The sequence below is a fragment of the Balaenoptera acutorostrata genome, chromosome 9 (genome assembly GCF_949987535.1).
Source record: "Balaenoptera acutorostrata chromosome 9, mBalAcu1.1, whole genome shotgun sequence".
NCBI lineage: Eukaryota > Metazoa > Chordata > Mammalia > Artiodactyla > Balaenopteridae > Balaenoptera > Balaenoptera acutorostrata.
Genome location: NC_080072.1, coordinates 51,235,541 through 51,253,288, shown reverse-complemented (window position 1 = coordinate 51,253,288; position 17,748 = coordinate 51,235,541).

The window sequence follows — 17,748 nt, the reverse complement described above, 5'->3', positions numbered from 1 at the left end:
CTGCGCATCTTGGAGAAACCTGGGCACCAACAGGGACCTCGGTGCCCCCAAGGGCTGGGAAGGTTTGGGCCACTGCGGAGAAAGTTTTGGCGGCTCAAACTTTTCTCACTCTGAGCTCATCACTCTGCATCCCTGAGGTTGGCTGAGTGATTTGCCACCAATTAGGCCATAATGAGCTGGACCTTGGTGGCCTGTGAGGCTCCCCGTGGGACAAAGGCTCAGCAGGACACGTGGGGCCCAGTTACAGCAGCCTGAGCCTGATGCTGGGTCCAGCGGTGACCTGAGCCCCAAGGAGCTCTGCCTGCCCACACGTGCCCACTTTGCTTGCCTGGCTAAACTTTTAATGAGTGGAAAAGGCTACTTCTTTCACTTGACTCTGATCCAGCCATGCCACCTGGGTCCTGCTCAATCCCTCCTTAAAGAGCCAGAGCAATTTCTGGAATATGGCTTATTGCAGTTTAAATTGATCAGTCAACAAGATGGGTCATGTGAGGTCTAGATGCTGAGCCACTGTGTGACCCTGGGCAAGACCTAGTCCTCTCTAGGCCTTAGTTCTCAGGGGTAATAATCACAGGGTTGGCATTGAGACCCAGGTGAGATAATGGAAACTGTAAAGTGCTGGCTACCTGTGAATGGTCATTATTGCCCTTAGTTATTATGGTCACAGTAGCCTGGCTGGGACCTTGACCCTGACCCCTACTCCTAGCTGAATTAAGCCACCTCTGACCTGGGTGCTCACAGAGGCAGCAGTGGGGCCCCTCCCTGCTCTGCTGGCCCCTGGCCTGCCCTCTGCTCCAGGCTGGGCCCACCAAGCTCTTGTGCTGTTTCTAGGTTTCTCTTGGCCCAACCTCCCTTTCCCGCTCTCCTTCCCTGCCTTCTAGGCCTGCAGACAAGCAACATCATGAGTGTAAGAGCCTTGATATATAATAAGTCCAACCCTTATTTCATAGATGGGGAAACCGAGGCCTGGGAGGAGCAGGCCTTGAACCAGGGATTCCTTCCTTTTCTGGGAACTCATAACAATAAACCTCTGTGCACATGTAGGGCTTTTAGTATCTTTTGGCCTTCTCAGCAACCATGCGGGTAGGTAGGCATCCATCTGTTCACTTGTTTATTGTGGTTTAGCTTACAGGCTCTAAAGCCAGACTGACTGGGTTCAGATTCTTTTTTTTCTTTTTTAATTAATTAATTAATTAATTTATTTTTGGCTGTGTTGGGTCTTTGTTGCTGCGCGTGGGCTTTCTCTAGTTGCAGCAAAGGGGGCTACTCTTCCTTGCAGTGCGCGGGCTTCTCATTGTGGTAGCTTCTCTTGTTGCAGAGCGCGGGCTCTAGGCGCGCAGGCTCAGTAGTTGTAGCGCACAGGCTTAGTTGCTCCGCGGCATGTGGGGTCTTCCCGGACCAGGGCTCCAACCCGTGTCCCCTGCATTGGCTGGCAGATTCTTAACCACTGTGCCACCAGGGAAGTCCTGGGTTCAGATTCTATCTCCACATTTATCAGACACATCTCTGTGTCCGTTTCCTCAAATGGGAAAACAATAGTGCTTACTTCAAATGGTTGTTGTATTAAATGAGTTAGAATCTGTAAAATATTTGGAACGGGGCCTAGTGCACAGTGGGTTCTCAATTAATATTAGCTATATCTCTTGTTATAATTCAATCATTAAGTCAGCAAACATTAATTGGGTTCCTACTGAAAAGGGAAACCTCATACGCTGTTGGTGGGAATGTAAATTGATACAGCTACTATGGAAAACATTATGGAGGTTCCTTAAAAAACTAAAAATAGAATTACCATATGACCCAACAATCCCACTACTGGGCATATACCCTGAGAAAACCATAATTAAAAAAACCACATGCACCCCTATGTTCATAGCAGCACTATTTACAATGGCCAGGACATGGAAGCAACCTAAATGTCCATAAAGAGGAATGGATAAAGAAGATGTGGTACATATATACAATGGAATATTACTCAGCCATAAAAAGGAATGAAATTGGGTCATTTGTAGAGACGTGGATGGACCTAGAGAGTGTTATACAGAGTGAAGTAAGTCAGAAAGAGAAAAGCAAATATCGTATAATAACACATATATGTGAAATCTAGAAAAATGGTATATATGATCTTATTTGAAAAGCAGAAATAGAGACATAGATGTAGAGAACAAATGCATGGATACCAAGGGGGAAAGGGGTGGGGAGGGAGGAATTGGGAGACTGGGATTGACACATATACATTATTGATACTATGTATAAAATAGACAACTGATGGGAACATACTGTACAGCACAGGGAACTCTACCTAATGCACTGTGGTGACCTAAATGGGAGGGAAATCCAAAAGGGAGGGGATATCTGTGCGTGTATGGCTGATGCATTTTGTTGTGCAGTGGAGGCTAACACAACATTGTAAAGCAACCATACTCCAGTAAAAATTAATAAAAAATAAAAAAATTGGGCTCCTACTATGTGCTGAGCTTGGTGTGCTAGGCCCTGGGGATATAGCTGTGAATGAGACTGACCTTTGGGGCTCAATTTTGTGAAATAAAACCATAATTTCAAGACCAGGAGGTGTGGCAGGCTGAGGTGGGGATAAGCCAGGGACACAGCAGAGAGGTCCTGACCTGCCTGGGGGTGGAGAGAGGCACACACAGTCAGGGAAGTCTTCCCAGAAGAGGTGAAGGGGCCATCATTTATTGAGTGCTTAGACTAGGTCGGACCCTGTGCTAAGTGCTTTATATCCATTATCTCAGTCCATCCTCACACAAACCTGTGAGGTAGATGGTGCTCTCTCTTTTTTAAAAAAATTATTTTATTGACAATGTTGTGTTAATTTCTCCTGTACAGCAAAGTGATTCAGTTATACACATATATGTATATTCTTTTTTATATTCTTTTCCATTATGGTTTATTACAGGATATTGAATATAGTTCCCTGTGCTATACAGTAGGACCTTGTTGTTCATCCATTCTGTATATAATAGTTTGTATCTGCTAATCCCAAACTCCCAATCCATTCTCTCCCCACTCCCCTACCACAAGTCTGTTCTCTATGTCTGTGAGTCTGTTTCTGTTTCATAGATAGGTTGATTTGTGTCATGTTTTAGATTCCACATATAAGTGATACAGGGTATTTGTCTTCCTCTTTCTGACTTACTTCACTTAGTATGATAATATCTTGGTCCATCCATGTTGCTGCAAATGGCATTATTTCATTCTTTTTTATGGCTGAGTAGTATTCCATTGTATATATATACCACATCTTCTTTATCCATTCCTCTGTTGATGGACGTTTAGGTTGTTTCCATGTCTTGGCTATTATGAATAGTGCTGCTACGAATATTGGGGTACATGTATCTTTTTGAATTATAGTTTTCTCTGGGTATATGCCTAGGAGTGGGATTGCTGGGTCATGTGGTAACTCTGTTTTTAGTTTTTTGAGGAACCTCCATACTGTTTTCCATAGTGGCTGCACCAATTTACATTCCCACCAACAGTGTAGGAGGGTACCCTTTTCTCCACACCCTCTCCAGCATTTGTTTTTTGTAGACTTTTAAATGATGGCCATTCTGACTGGTGTGAGGTGGTACCTCATTGTAGTTTTGATTTGCATTTCTCTAATAATAAGCAATGACAGATGGTGCTCTCTTTTCACTGAAGAGAAAATTGATGGTTAAGTTACTTGTCTAAGATCCCAGTCAGTAAACGGTGAGGCTGGAGTCCAATCCAGTGTTGTCTAACCCCAAGTCTTGTCCCCTTTCTTCTCCCATGAGGGAGCTTGTGGTGGTGGTTATGACAGGCAGATGGGATGGGAGGATGGGGGATGTGGCCCTAGATAGAGAAGAGATGCTGTCACAGGCAATGCTGGCTTTGCTGATGAGGGCCCAGATCCAGGGTGTCCCCTCCACCTCTGGCAGAGAGGCAGACTGTATAGTGGTTACCAGCATAGGCCCTGCCCCCAGGCTGCCTGGGTTTCAATCCACTCACTACCAGTGTGACCTAGAGCAAGATACTTAATTTTTCTGTGCCTCAGTTTCCTCCTCTGTAAAATAGGAATAATGATAATAGCAAATGCTTGTAGTAATTCCGAGTGCTTTCTTCTAAGAATTTTACATCTCTTACTTATTTAATCATCATGGTCTCATGCCCCGCCCCCCTTTTTTTTCTGCCGGGTGGGGATAACACCTGGGTAATTGTAAGGTATAAGTTAGTTAATACATACAAAGCACTTAGAGCAGTGCTTGGTACATAGGACGTGCTCAGTAAATGTTAGTTATTATTATTATCCAGCACTACAGAGTGGCCAGAAGGCCACGAACAGGATCCCTAAAAAATAATGAAGCACATGATGATGATAACAATAACAATAATAATAATCCGTGCCCTGATAGCTCTACAAGCACTTTTCAGTGTCACTTTCCAGGAACTTCCACATCTATCCTTTCATTGGCGAATAAGGAGGCAAGTGTGTTCCAAAGTGTATTTCATGCAACACAGTTCCACAGGATGCCAAGAGTGTCTTTTAAAGAAGAGGTTTTCTGTTCAACTTAGTTTGGAAAACACTGAATTAAACCAAGGCAAACAGTTTTCTTCTCTGAGAGGCTCTAATTCACTAAAATGCATTGTCAGCCTCCACAAAAGCAGAGGGAGATGGATACAGTATCCATTGTTTCTCCAAATTATTGGGCCATGGAATCCCTTGCTCTGAGGAGCATCTGTGTGGGTTGTGAGGCCTGGAAGACACATGAAAACACTGGAGTAAAGAACTTTGGCTTTGAGTCACTTCCTGGCTGTGTGCCTTCTGGTCAAGTCATTGTGATCCTAGGCCTCAGTGTTCCTATCTGTGAAATGGAAATAACGGTACACATCTGACAGGTCCCGTCAGCGTTGGTATGAAGACTAAACGAGGTAACTGGCGTAACAATGCACCCAGCATAATTCCTGGCTAATGGTAAATGGGCAGTATGCGCATTATCGATACAGCAACCCTATTACCTCCATTCAAATAAGCAGAGCTCAGAGAGGTTAGCAAGTAGCTCCCGAGCCCCTTCAATTTCATGAGTATGGCTAGAGCACCCACACAGCTCCAGCTGAGGGCTGAGGGCGCTACAGACTTTCCCTTTTAGGGTCATCGGTTTTGGTGGGGCGAGGGAGAGTGCACCGGGGTCCCCAGCCTAGTCCTCGGTGGCAGCCGAGCCGGGGGTGGGGGCGGTATGGGAGGGCTCCCGCTCTACAGCCGGGGGCAGCGATGGACACGCCTAGTGGGAAGCTGCGGAAGCTCTGCAGCCGGCGTCTGCGTTGCTAGGAGACGGCCTCTGGCGGCTTCGCCCAGCCAGGTTGCCAAGGCCGAGCTTCTCTGGCTGCCGCGCTCCCGCGGGGCTCGTTAGCTCTACCCGGCCGGCCGCCGCCGCCCCGGCCCCGGGGAGCCAGGCCACCTCGCAAACAGCGGACCCGCCGCGCGCTGACGAAGCCCGGGGGAGACTAGCGGCGTCTTGAACCGCCGGGCTGGCGGCGCGCCCGCGAGCACTAGGCCTCGGGGACCCGCCGTCGGGACCGAGGGCGCTCGAGGCAGGTGCGCCGCCCGCCCGCGGCCGCGCGGAAGCGCCTGAGTCCACGGAATGACGCGGGCGGGGCAGCCGGCCGGAGCCGAGGGTGGCACCGCCGCCCAGACCCAGACGGGCCGTTGCCGGTGGCCTGGGCGGGCTTGGGGCGGGTGCCATCAGGGAAGGCGCTTGCTAACCTTCCAGTTTAGTGGGCAGAAGCCAGTAGGGTGGGACCTGGGGCACAGGGTTGCCTGCCAGATGCAGCACCGATCCTTATGCTTGCTCACTCGGCTATTTTAAGAGCAACTCTGAAGGCTTGAAACCACGGTCCGAGGCTGGTAGAGCTGTAGGAGAAGGTCTTGGCTTTAAGATTTGTAGATGCCTCAGTTTAATTTTTCCACCTTATTACCTGGCAGTAGTTGGTTTTTCTCAACGACTATTTTTTCTGTTCTAGCCTTAAACCCAGTTAATTTTCTCCACCCCTTACCAAAGGAAAAATAACAAAATCAATCCAGGATGTCTAAGCCTCATCTTAAAGCCTATACTTTCACTTGTTAGCCACGCAGGTGAGAGTATCCCGGGTCTCAGGATGTGTATCAACTCTCCAAGTAGCCTGTCTTGGAGAACAGAGCCTGTGGGCTTCAGGGTGGCCTTGCAGGAGCCTGTGCCCATCGCTTAACAGACAAGGGCTGTGCTTGTGATGCTCTGTTTGGCCTCAGGCGTTCTGAGTGGGGGCCTAGTGCTGCCTGTCTTCCCTTTTTGCTGTATCCTTATCCCCTTGGTCCAGAAAGCTATAATGCTGTCCCTCTGCGAATAGCTCCTCACTCTTTATGCCGTGCTGCCTGCTGCCTGCACTGTTACATTGCAGTGGCACGTGCTGATGTCTATTTGCAGATGGCTTTCTAACAATAGTAACCAGCGCACTATGCATTACTCCGCTCTTCCTCCCCACCCCCAGACCTCTGCTCTTAGGGTCATGTTTGACTGGAGTGGGATAGGGAAGATTTGGCTGCTATGTAGAAAAGGTCAAGAAGCCAAGTCTTGGCTAAAAATGAAATTTGGTCAAAAGTTACCTCTCTGACTCTTTAAAATGCTATATTTTATAAAATTAAAAAAATTTCCCTTTCAAATATTCCCTTTCACATATTTAAATACATTAAGGTGTGAGTTACATGGATTACAAAGGAACTTTAGCACATTTTAAAATGCCCACATCATCATCTAAGATCAAAGTTGGCTGCTTGAGGACCTCTTCTGAGCTTGCGACTAGGGTGAGAACTCTGAAGGGGACAGTTCTTAGGAAACGCCTGGCTTGGGGAGCAGGCTAGCCATTTTGGAATTAGGGAGTGGGTGCAGTGTGCTAAAGTGGATGGCAGCACTGTTGTGGCGCCCAGGCAGAGGTTTGCATAGTGGGGGAGGCAGTTCTATATGTCCTCAGTTCCCCTCTGCCCTTGGCCTAGCTTCTAAGGTTACAGCCAGCATTGTAACTTTTATTGATTGATTGATTGATTGATTTACTTATGGCTGTGTTGGGTCTTCATTGCTGCACGCGGGTTTTCTCTAGTTGCGGCGAGCGGGGGCTACTCTGTTGCGGTGCGCAGGCTTCTCATTGCAGTAGCTTCTCTTGTTGCAGAGCACGGGCTCTAGGTGCACGGGATTCAGTAGTTGTGGTGCGCGGGCTCAGTAGTTGTGGCTCACGGGCTCTAGAGCGCAGGCTAAGTAGTGGTGGCGCACGGGCTTAGTTGCTCCACGGCATGTGGGATCTTCCCAGACCAGGGCTCGAACCCGTGTCCCCTGCATTGGCAGGTGGATGCTCAACTACTGCACCACCAGGGAAGCCCCCCAGCATTGTAACTTTTGACTTGGTTGTGATGAAATTAAATTGGGTGGCAATCACGGCTACTCTGTTCCTGAAGGTACAGAGGTGGCACTGGAGGCAGACTGCTGTAAGGAAGCTAGGGGAGACCCACCCCGGTGGTACTGTTCTCACAACTCCTCCCCATCCCCACAAACAAAATAAAACAAAGCAAGCAAACAAAACCCCTGCAGGTAGCCTGTTGTATTTTCAGTTCTGCCCAGGATGATCCTCTCTTTAGCCTGTATTGTTTCCCAAGGGCTTTAGCTGGCCTAACGCTTGGTCAGGACCCATGTCTTGGCAGGAACTGAGGAGAGAGACTTCCTTCCTGCTCAGAGGGAAGAGGGTCCCTCCTGGGTCTGCAGGGCTACATTCCCACCTGTGCTACAAGGAAAAACACACCGGACAGGAGTCAGATATGGTTCTACCTCTCTGCTCAGTCTCTCACTCACCAGGGCCTTGCACAAGTCAATTCTTTGTCCTTACCAGCATCTTGCACAGAATAGCCCTTGAGGGATCTTTCAACTCTTGAGTCTCCTTCCACATCCAGGCCTAGGTGAGGCAGGAGGGAACAGGGAAGAAGTCTTGGTGCAGATTGTATAGTGTACTTCACAGCAGGGCCTGCATGAGGGAGGAGTTGGATAAGAAGGGCTGAGTAAGACCCGGGGGTGAGATGAACAGTTAATGATTCTTGGGCTGGAAGGTAACCTTCAGGTTCTCTTAAGGCTTCACAGAAGTGAGAGCTGGGGGTTTGCTGCAGCCGCTCCTCCTTTGCCGGGGCTTAGTTTTCCCATCCCTCACTTCTTGTCTGGCACCAAACTTGGCTCTTTGTCACAAGGCTCACATTAAATTGTGACCATGAAAAGTGTAAAGTGGAGTAGAAATACAAGGACGGGGCCCTGCTTTGTCACGGGCAAGGTTAGGATGTCTTTTTTTTTTTTTTTTTAAATTTTTTATTTTATTTTTATTTTTTTTACATCTTTATTGGAGTATAATTGCTTTACAATGGTGTGTTAGTTTCTGCTTTATAACAAAGTGAATCAGTTATACATATACATATGTCCCCATATCTCTTCCCTCTTGCATCTCCCTCCCTCCCACCCTCCCTATCCCCCCCCTCTAGGTGGTCACAAAGCACCGAGCTGATCTCCCTGTGCTATGCGGCTGCTTCCCACTAGCTATCTATTTTACATTTGGTAGTGTGTATATGTCCATGCCACTCTCTCACCCTGTCACATCTTACCCCTCCCCCTCCCCCTCCCCATATCCTCAAGTCCATTCTCTAGTAGTAGGATGTCTTTAATATTTGGGATCTAGGGAAGCGGGTTGCAGGGGTGGGTGGATGACTCATGCTCCAGTCCTCTGCCCTGGGAGCTCCCCACATGGGAGATGGGTAGTAGGGTGTCAGGAAGAGCTCGAAATGGGGAAGGGCAGGCTGGATAGTCAGCCTCTGTGCCAAGTATGGCAGTACCAGTTATTACAATTTTGAAATACTAGATACTATGTTTTTTTCTTTTCAATCTCAGCATTTTATTTTATATTTATTTATTTTTAAACATCTTTATTGGAGTATAATTGCTTTACAATGGTGTGTTAGTTTCTGCTTTATAACAAAGTGAATCAGTTGTATGTATACATATGTCCCCATATCCCTTCCCTCTTGCATCTCCCTCCCTCCCACCCTCCCTATCCCACCCCTCTAGGTGGTCACAAAGCACCGAGCTGCTCTCCCTGTGCTATGCAGCTGCTTCCCACTAGCTATCTATTTTACGTTTGGTAGTGTATATATGTCCATGCCACTGTCTCACTTGTCCCAGCTTACCATTCCCCCTCCCCGTATCCTCAAGTCCATTCTCTAGTAGGTCTGCATCTTTATTCCCATCTTGCCCCTAGTTTCTTCTGACCATTTTTTTTCTTTTTTTTTTTTTTTTAGATTCCATATATATGTGTTAGCATACGGTATTTGTTTTTCTCTTTCTGACTTACTTCACTCTGTATGACAGACTCTAGGTCCATCCACCTCACTACAAATAACTCAGTTTCATTCCTTTTTATGGCTGAGTAATATTCCATTGTATATATGTGCCACATCTTCCTTATCCATTCAACTGTTGATGGACACTTAGGTTGCTTCCATGTCCTGGCTATTGTAAATAGAGCTGCAATTAACATTTTGGTACAGGACTCTTTTTGAATTATGGTTTTCTCAGGGTATATGCCCAGTAGTGGGATTGCTGGGTCGTATGGTAGTTCTATTTTTAGTTTTTTAAGGAACCTCCATACTGAAACACTAGATACTATTTGGAAAAGGCTGGGGCCGCAAGATCCCTGAGAACCCCCAGCCACCTTGGCCCCCAGAAACCCTGTGTGGACCCCGTCAGGGGTTGACCTGGTGCTCATTGGCTCACACACCATCAGTGCTGCTGTCCTCGGGCTGACCCCTGTGTCTGTGTGTCCACCGACCAGGGTGTGCACCTGGACCCTGGTGGGAAGACCAGTTCCCCAGGGATGGTGCCGGAGTTCCCAGATGCACTCGTGGGCCCCTGAGGCTGTGGCTGCGGGATGGTGCCTGAGTCGCTCTTGCTTGGCAGCTTGTGGGACTCCTGCCTCCACTGTGAGGTGTATCTGTTGTTAAAGTTGTGTGTGTGTGTGTGTGTGTGTTTGTAAAAGATGCTACTCTGCACACATTTTACCCTTGGAGAATTCCTACTCATTCTTTTTTTTTTTCTTTTTAATTTTTATTGGAGCATAGTTGATTTACAATGTTGTGTTAGTGTCAGGTGTACAGCAAAGTGAATCAGTCATACATATACACGTAGCCACTCTTTTTTAGGTTCTTTTCCCATATAGGCCATTACAGAGTACTGAGTAGAGTTCCCTGTGCTATACAGCAGGTCCTTATTTGTTATCTATTTTGTATATAGGGTGTGTGTATGCCAGTCCCAATCTCCCAGTTTAGCCCCCCACCGCCTTTAACCCCTGGTAACCATAAGTTTGTTTTCTACATCTGTGACTCTATTTTTGTTTTGTAGATACATTCATTTGTACGCTTTTTTTAGATTCCACATATAAGCGATAACATATGATATTTGTCTTTCTCTGTTTGACTTACTTCACTTAGTATGATAATCTCCAGGTCCATCCATGTTGCTGCAAATGGAATTATTTTGTTCTTTTAATTTTTTCCCTATTTTTTGGCTGAACTGCACAGCATGTAGGATCTTAGTTCCCTGACCAGGGATCAACCTGTGCCCCCTGCTGTGGAAACGTGGCATCCCAACCACTGGGCTGCCAGGGAAGTCCCTATTTCATTCTTTTTTATGACTGAGTAATATTCCATTGTATATATGTACCACATCTTCTTTATCCATTCCTCTTTTATGGACATTTAGGTTGCTTCCATGTCCTGGCTATTGTAAATAGTGCTGCAATGAACAATGGGGTGCATGCATCCTTTTGCATTATGGTATTCTCCGGATATATGCCCAGTAGTGGGATTTCTGGGTCATATGGTAGTTCTACTTTTAGTTTTTTACTGTCCTCCATAGTATCAATTTACATTCCCACCAACAGTGCAAGAGGGTTCCCTTTTCTCCACACCCTCTCTGCATTTATTGTTTGTAGATTTTTTGATGATGGCCATTCTGACCAGTGTGAGGTACTATCTCACTGTAGTTTTGATTTTCATTTCTCTAATGATTAGAGATGTTGAGCATCTTTTCATGCACTGTTAAGTATTTTGACAGTCACTGCTGGATAGGGGTGGGGACAGCAGGGTGAGGAATTTTGTTCTGGCATCTGGTCTCTCCACTGTGGGGACAGGGTGGCAAGACCTGGCGGGTTTGTGGTCTCCCTCAGCTGTGGTGAAGAGGGTTGAGGGTGCCCAATCCAGCCCATCGGGGTTCCCACAGACCCTGGCATCTCCCCCCAACAGGCAGGGCCATCCGTTTGGTGCAGCCCAGCCCCAGTTACCTGCCCTTCCTGCTAGCCATCCCTGGCACGAGCCCCTGCTGTGCTCCCGGGAGCTGAGTCCTGCTGGGAGCTGGTGCCTGCCGAAGGCTGGGGGCCATTTCTTCCTCTACTCTCTGTGGGTAGAGCAGTTGAAGGACTGAGTCCCTGCTTCCCTTGGCCAGTCCCTGCCACAGCTAATCTCCCCGTGGCCCGTTCCTGGCAGTGAGCCCTCTCTGGCAGACCAGGCTGCACGTGGGGTGTCTTTCCCAGGCAAGCCCGCCTCCGTTGCTGGCACTGGCCCCGTTTCCCTGGAATCTTTCCTGGGTCGCACCATTCCCTGTAGAATTCTCTTGGGAGCCTCCAGAGTGCCTCTCTTGCTAGTCCAGCACACAATCACTTTCCTGGATATTCCCCCTTAAACTCTCCTGGTGTTTGCAGGGTGTTTTAACGGTGCACAAAGCACGTTCGTATTTTATCTCATCAGATGCTCAGAAGCCCCTCAAAGAGGAAGTGGTGCCCTGAGGCTGAGGGCCCAGGACGAGGCAGATTTCCTGACCGATTTGCTCCAACTCTGCCTTTGGGCCCTCGGCCAGGACTTCGTGGGAGACTGTGTCCTGAGGGTTTGCTTGGGGCATGTGTGTGGCTATCTCTTGGAGGTGGCCATGTGGCCTCTTCTTCTGGGGGAGGCATCAGAGGGGCCAGGAGAGTCTGGAGCTGCTGTGGTGGCCAGATCTGAAACCAAGAGGGGAGCTCTCTTACAAGAGCAACTGCTTTGGGATTGATCTGTAGGGGCCGTGAGAAAGGGTGGGTGGGCTGGTCTCCTGCGTTCTTAGGCCTCATGGAGACTTTCTGGGCTTGGAGTGGGCTCAGGAAGCTACCTGATGAGGGGCACTCACTAGGGACAGATGTGGGTATGGGGGTGGAGCTGGGAAGGACTAACTATCCGTCAGTTGGGTCCGCACAATATCTTGAGTGCCAAAATTTGGGGAAACGCTATTTCCCCAAACTGAAGGAGGCAATCTGAAGTTTGCAAGAGCTGCTGAACTCGCTAATCCTTCTTGGTGGTTTGTAGCAGGCTGCCGCCAAGGCCGTTTCCACCAGACGATTCGGAGATGGCCTTGGCTCCCTGACCTTGCCCTGCCCATCCTTCCGTGGGTCTGCCTGGCCCCAGGGCTGAGGACAGCTTTGCGGGGTGGGAGTCCTCCCCCTGCAACCTGGTGTGCCCTGTGGCTTCGGGCCCTCCCCTTCCACCGGGCCTCCCGCCACGATGGGACTGGGTTCCAGTGGAGCAATCTGTGGACTCCGGGGCTCCATTTGTTTGTCTCCCAACAGTGGGCAAGTGAGATGGGGGAAGATAATTGTTTTTTCAAAATGTCACAGTTGACTAGTCATGGTCTGTGGCCCCTTCTAAGGGGTTCCTGGGAACCACCTCCCTCTCCATCTGCCCAGTTCTTACCCCTGAGTCTGAGGGCCCCCCAGGCTGACTCCTGTGTCCTTTAGTCACGTCCCCTCCTTCTCTAAGCACTTCCTTATCTTATGGCACAGCAAGATATTCCAGGCTCATCTTGTGTTTTCTCTGCCCAAGCTCTGTAATGGGGTTTTTCTAAGAAACACTGTTTCTTTTTAGTAGAAAATGGTGTTTACAAACAAACCAAGACCTGGAATAGGTGTGTTCATCGCTGGGGTGTCATTGTTGCCAGGCTCTGTCAGGGGACTGAGCTAAGATACATGTGTATGCTTTAAACACACACATATGTGTGTATACATACATGTGTGTATATGTGATCTATCGATATCTATATCTATATCTATCCACAAATATATAGTTAAATATACACACACAAACACAATCACCCATATTGATCTATCATCTTCTTATCTCTTTCCCTATGTATCTCTTATCTATCCATCTTAACAACCAGGATTTCGTACTGATATGGGTTGGCCAAAAGGTTCATTTGGTTTTTCCGTAAGATGGCTCTAGTAGTGCTTAGTTGTCTTTAACTTCCTTTGAAACAATTCTGTTAGATTGGATTGTGACAGCTGTCGTATCAGCATGCACTTAAAAAAAGACTTATCAAAATTGGTGAATTTTCGTGTAGGCATTTTAATATTGAAGATGGAAGAAAAAAGCAACATTTTCAGCATATTATGCTTTATTATTTCAAGAAAGGTAAAAATGCAACTGAAATGCAAAAAAAATATTTGTGCAGTGTATGGAGAAGGTGCTGTGACTGATCAAAAGTGGTTTGCGAAGTTTAGTGCTGGAGATTTCTCGCTGGATGATGCTCCACCGTCAGGTAGACCAGTTGACGTTGATAGCGATCAAAATGAGACATTAATTGAGAACAATCAGTGTTATGCCATGCAGGAGATAGCCGACATACTCAAAATATCCAAATCAAGCGTTGAAAATCATTTGCTTGGTTATGTTAATCGCTTTGATGTTTTGGTTCCACATTAAGTTAATCGAAAAAAACCTTCTTGACCCTATTTCTGCACGTGATTCTCTACTGAAACGTAATGAAAACGTTCTGTTTTTAAAAAAATTGTGACGGGTGATGAAAAGTGCATACTGTACAACAATGTGGAATGGAAGAGATCGTGGGGCAAGCGAAACGAACCACCACCAACCACACCAAAGGCCGTTCTTCATCCAGAGAAGGGGATGTTGTGTACATGGTGGGATTGGAAGGGAGTCCTCTATTATGAGCACCTCCTGGAAAACCAAACGATTAATTCCAACAAGCACTGCTCCCAATTAGACCAAATGAAAGCTGCACTTGGTGAAAAGCATCCAAAATTAGTCAACAGAAAATGCATAATCTTCCATCAGGATAACGAAAGACTGCATGTTTCTTTGACCACCAGGTAAAAACTGTTACAGATTGGCTGGGAAGTTCTGATTCATCCACTGTACTCATCAGACATTGCACCTTCCAATTTCCATTTATTTCAGTCTTTACAGAATTCTTCTAATGGAAAAAATTTCAATTCCCTGGAAGACTATAAAAGACACCTGGAACAGTTCTTTGTTCAAAAAGATAAAAAGTTTTGGGAAGATGGAATAATGAAGTTGCCTGAAAAATGGAAGAAGGTAGTGGAACAAAACAGTGAATACGTTGCTCAACAAAGTTCTTGGTGAAAATGAAAAATGTGTCTTTTATTTGTACTTACAAACCGAAGGCACTTTTTGGCCCACCCAATACCTCCAGGTCCAATCAAACAGCTAAGATTTATTTGAACTTCCTCTCTTTCCATATATGTCAGTCCTCTAACAGTGAAGTACCAGGCTTCCATTATCTACAATATATTTACATGTTTGCTTAATCCTAGAGTACATAGAATGTAGTTTCAGAATTGCTAACTCATTCTGTGGTGGAAACCAAATCTACTGCATGGAGTCCAGTATTTGTTAGAACCTGAAGGTTTAGAGCCTAAATACTGGTTCAAAACTTACTTTTTCACCCCTTCAGTGTGTTATGTCATTCACTGGAAATATAGTTAGGTTCACTCGCTTTCATTTGTATTCTATGTTAGGGTTTCTCTCTTTTATCCTTGATTTTTATTCATTAAAAAATTGAGTATGTGAAACATTAGCACAAACTCTAAAAACATAAAACAATAAACTCTACTAAGTGTCTCTCCCCCATCTTTCCTACTCTGTTGCCACCATCTTATTCTTTTCACCCCATTTCCACCCATTCCCTGAACGTAATCAGTCTCATTAGTTTCTGGGTTACCTTCCTAAGTTTTTTTTTTTCCTACACTTGTGCAGATCACATATAAATTTTCTTATTTCCACCTTTCTTCCTTTCATAAAAGGTGGCATACTGTAAATATTCTTTCTCACATTTTGCTTTTTTAAAAATTAATTTTTATTGGAGTATAGTTGCTTTACAATGTTGTATTAGTTTCTACTGTACAGCAAAATGAATCAGCCATACATATACAAATATCCCTATCCCTTTAGGACTTCCTTCACACTTTGCTTTTTTAATTTAACAATATATTTTGGACTTCAATATATTTTTCTACTTCTGTATGATTTGATTTTTCAAAAAATAGCATACTTTCACATATTACTTTTATAGTGATCAGTCAGTATACAACATGAAATATAAAAGAACTAGGAAGACTGCTACCTAGTAGTTATTCAAGAAATTTAATTTTATGAATGGGTAAATCAATACCCATGAGTACTGAACCAGAAATCTTTTTTTTTTAAATATAAATTTATTTATTTATTTATTTATTTATTTTATTTTTGGCTGCATTGGGTCTTTGTTGCTGCGCGTGGGCTTTTTCTAGTTGCAGCAAGTGGGAGCAACTCTTTGTTGTGGTGCACGGGCTTCTCATTGCAGTAGGTTCTCTTGTTGTGGAGCATGGGCTCTAGGCACGTGGGCTTCAGTAGTTGTGGCACGCGGGCTTCAGTAGTTACAGCTTGCGGGCTCTCTCTAGAGCGCAGGCTCAGTAGTTGTTGCGCACAGGCTTAGTTGCTCTGAGGCATGTGGGATCTTCCCAGACCAGGGCTCGAGCCCATGTCCCCTGCCTTGGCGGGCAGATTCCTAACCTCTGCGCCACCAGGGAAGTCCCCCGAACCAGAAATCTTTTATGCACCACTTCAGATCCTCTTGGCCTCGTCCATCTCTTTTTTCCAGTTGCTGCTGTGGCCAGCACCTCTGTCCAGCTTCGTGCAGCCTGACAGCACCTCTCCTCCAGCCTGTGCTGTGAGCCTCTGGGCTCCCACCTTGGGGCCTCCCCACCGAGGCTGTTGCTGGACTGCCCTTGGTGTTTGTACATAAGCAACCTGTGGTGCAACGGATTCATGCCTCGTGGAGTAAACCTCTGACCAATGGGGGATGGAGCCAGTGGGTGCACTCTTCACTGTTTCACCCATGGATGGTCCGGAGATGCAATTTAGAAGGATTATGTAACACTCACCCTTGCTTACTCTCACAGCTATACCTACCTCCCTGCTGGTTTTTGAATGATACAGGGGTGATCCCTCCCCAAGACAGTTGCTATAACTGGTCTTTCTTCCTGAAGCTCTATTCCCCGGGACAAGCTTGGCTGGCTCCCTCCTTTCGCTGTAGTCTTATCTTACGTCTTATATTCTCAGGATACTGATCCTGACCCTTATTTAATGTCACTGCCTGTCACCCCCAATCCTCTTACCCTCTACGTTTTCCTGTTTCCATAACTCTTATTGTCTTCTAGCACATGGCACAATTTGATTATTTATTGCGTATGTGGTTTATTGTCTCTCTCCCCTCTCCACACTGTAAGCATCACAAAGGCAGAATCTTTGTTCAAAATGTCCCATTTTCACTGATGCCTCCCAAATGCCTAGAGCAGTCTTTGGATCATACTATGGGCTGAATTAATTTTTGTTGAATGAATTACCTTTATAAAGTGATTAGAACAGTTGCTGGTAGAAATCAAATGGTTTCTTAAACAAATGCAATGTATAGTGTAAGAAAACTGTCCTTTTGGCCTCTAAGCTCAGGCTCTTGAGCCCTCTGCAGGTGCGCCTAGCTCCTCAAGATCAGATACACTAGGAGAGTAACAGTGTACATTTTTTCTCCCCGTAACTTTACTTATAGACCCACATGGCAAATCTCTCTTAGAATGAATTATATGGTAAAGTTCTTTCTCCCGAGCAGCAAAACTACTAGATTCATTTTATATTCCTACTGTTGTCATGGTAGCTCAGAGTTCCATGTTGTGCAAGTCAGGACAGACAACTTTTCTAAGTTAAGGAACAATCATTTCCTCTATTCCTGCCTTCCTATATGTGGTGTCAGGCCTATATGTTACTTTTTTGTTCTATACCTTCCTTTTGTGGGCTGTCCCCACAAATACCTTTCAGAAGTAGGAGAAGTATGAATTATAACCAAAATTTACATTTCTCACCCAAGAGGTGACCTACCCCTGGGCACACTGAACCTTTTCCTGCTGGAGGAGATGAAGTACTCAAGAGGTGGCAATATGACCCAGAGATCAGCTTTCAGCACAGACATTTTAAGTATGGAAACCTGGCTGGGTCCCATACGGGCCAGTTTAGGCAGTTTAGCTCACCTTTTAAAGCTTCAGTCTCCTGTTCTGTAGAATGAGGATAATAGAACTAATACACCATTGCAATATTGAGAAAATTAAATGAGAACAATGTAAGCCACTGTTTTATTTTTATTTTTTTAAAGATTTTTTTTGATGTGAATGTTACAATATTGCTTCTGTTTTATGCTTTGGTTTTTTGGCTGTGAGGCATGTGGGATCTTAGCTCCCTGACCAGGGACCAAACTCACACCCCGTGCATTGGAAGGCAAAGTCTTAACCACTGGACCACCAGGGAAGTCCCTGTAAGCCACTGTTTTAAAGGCCCAATAAATATCACTT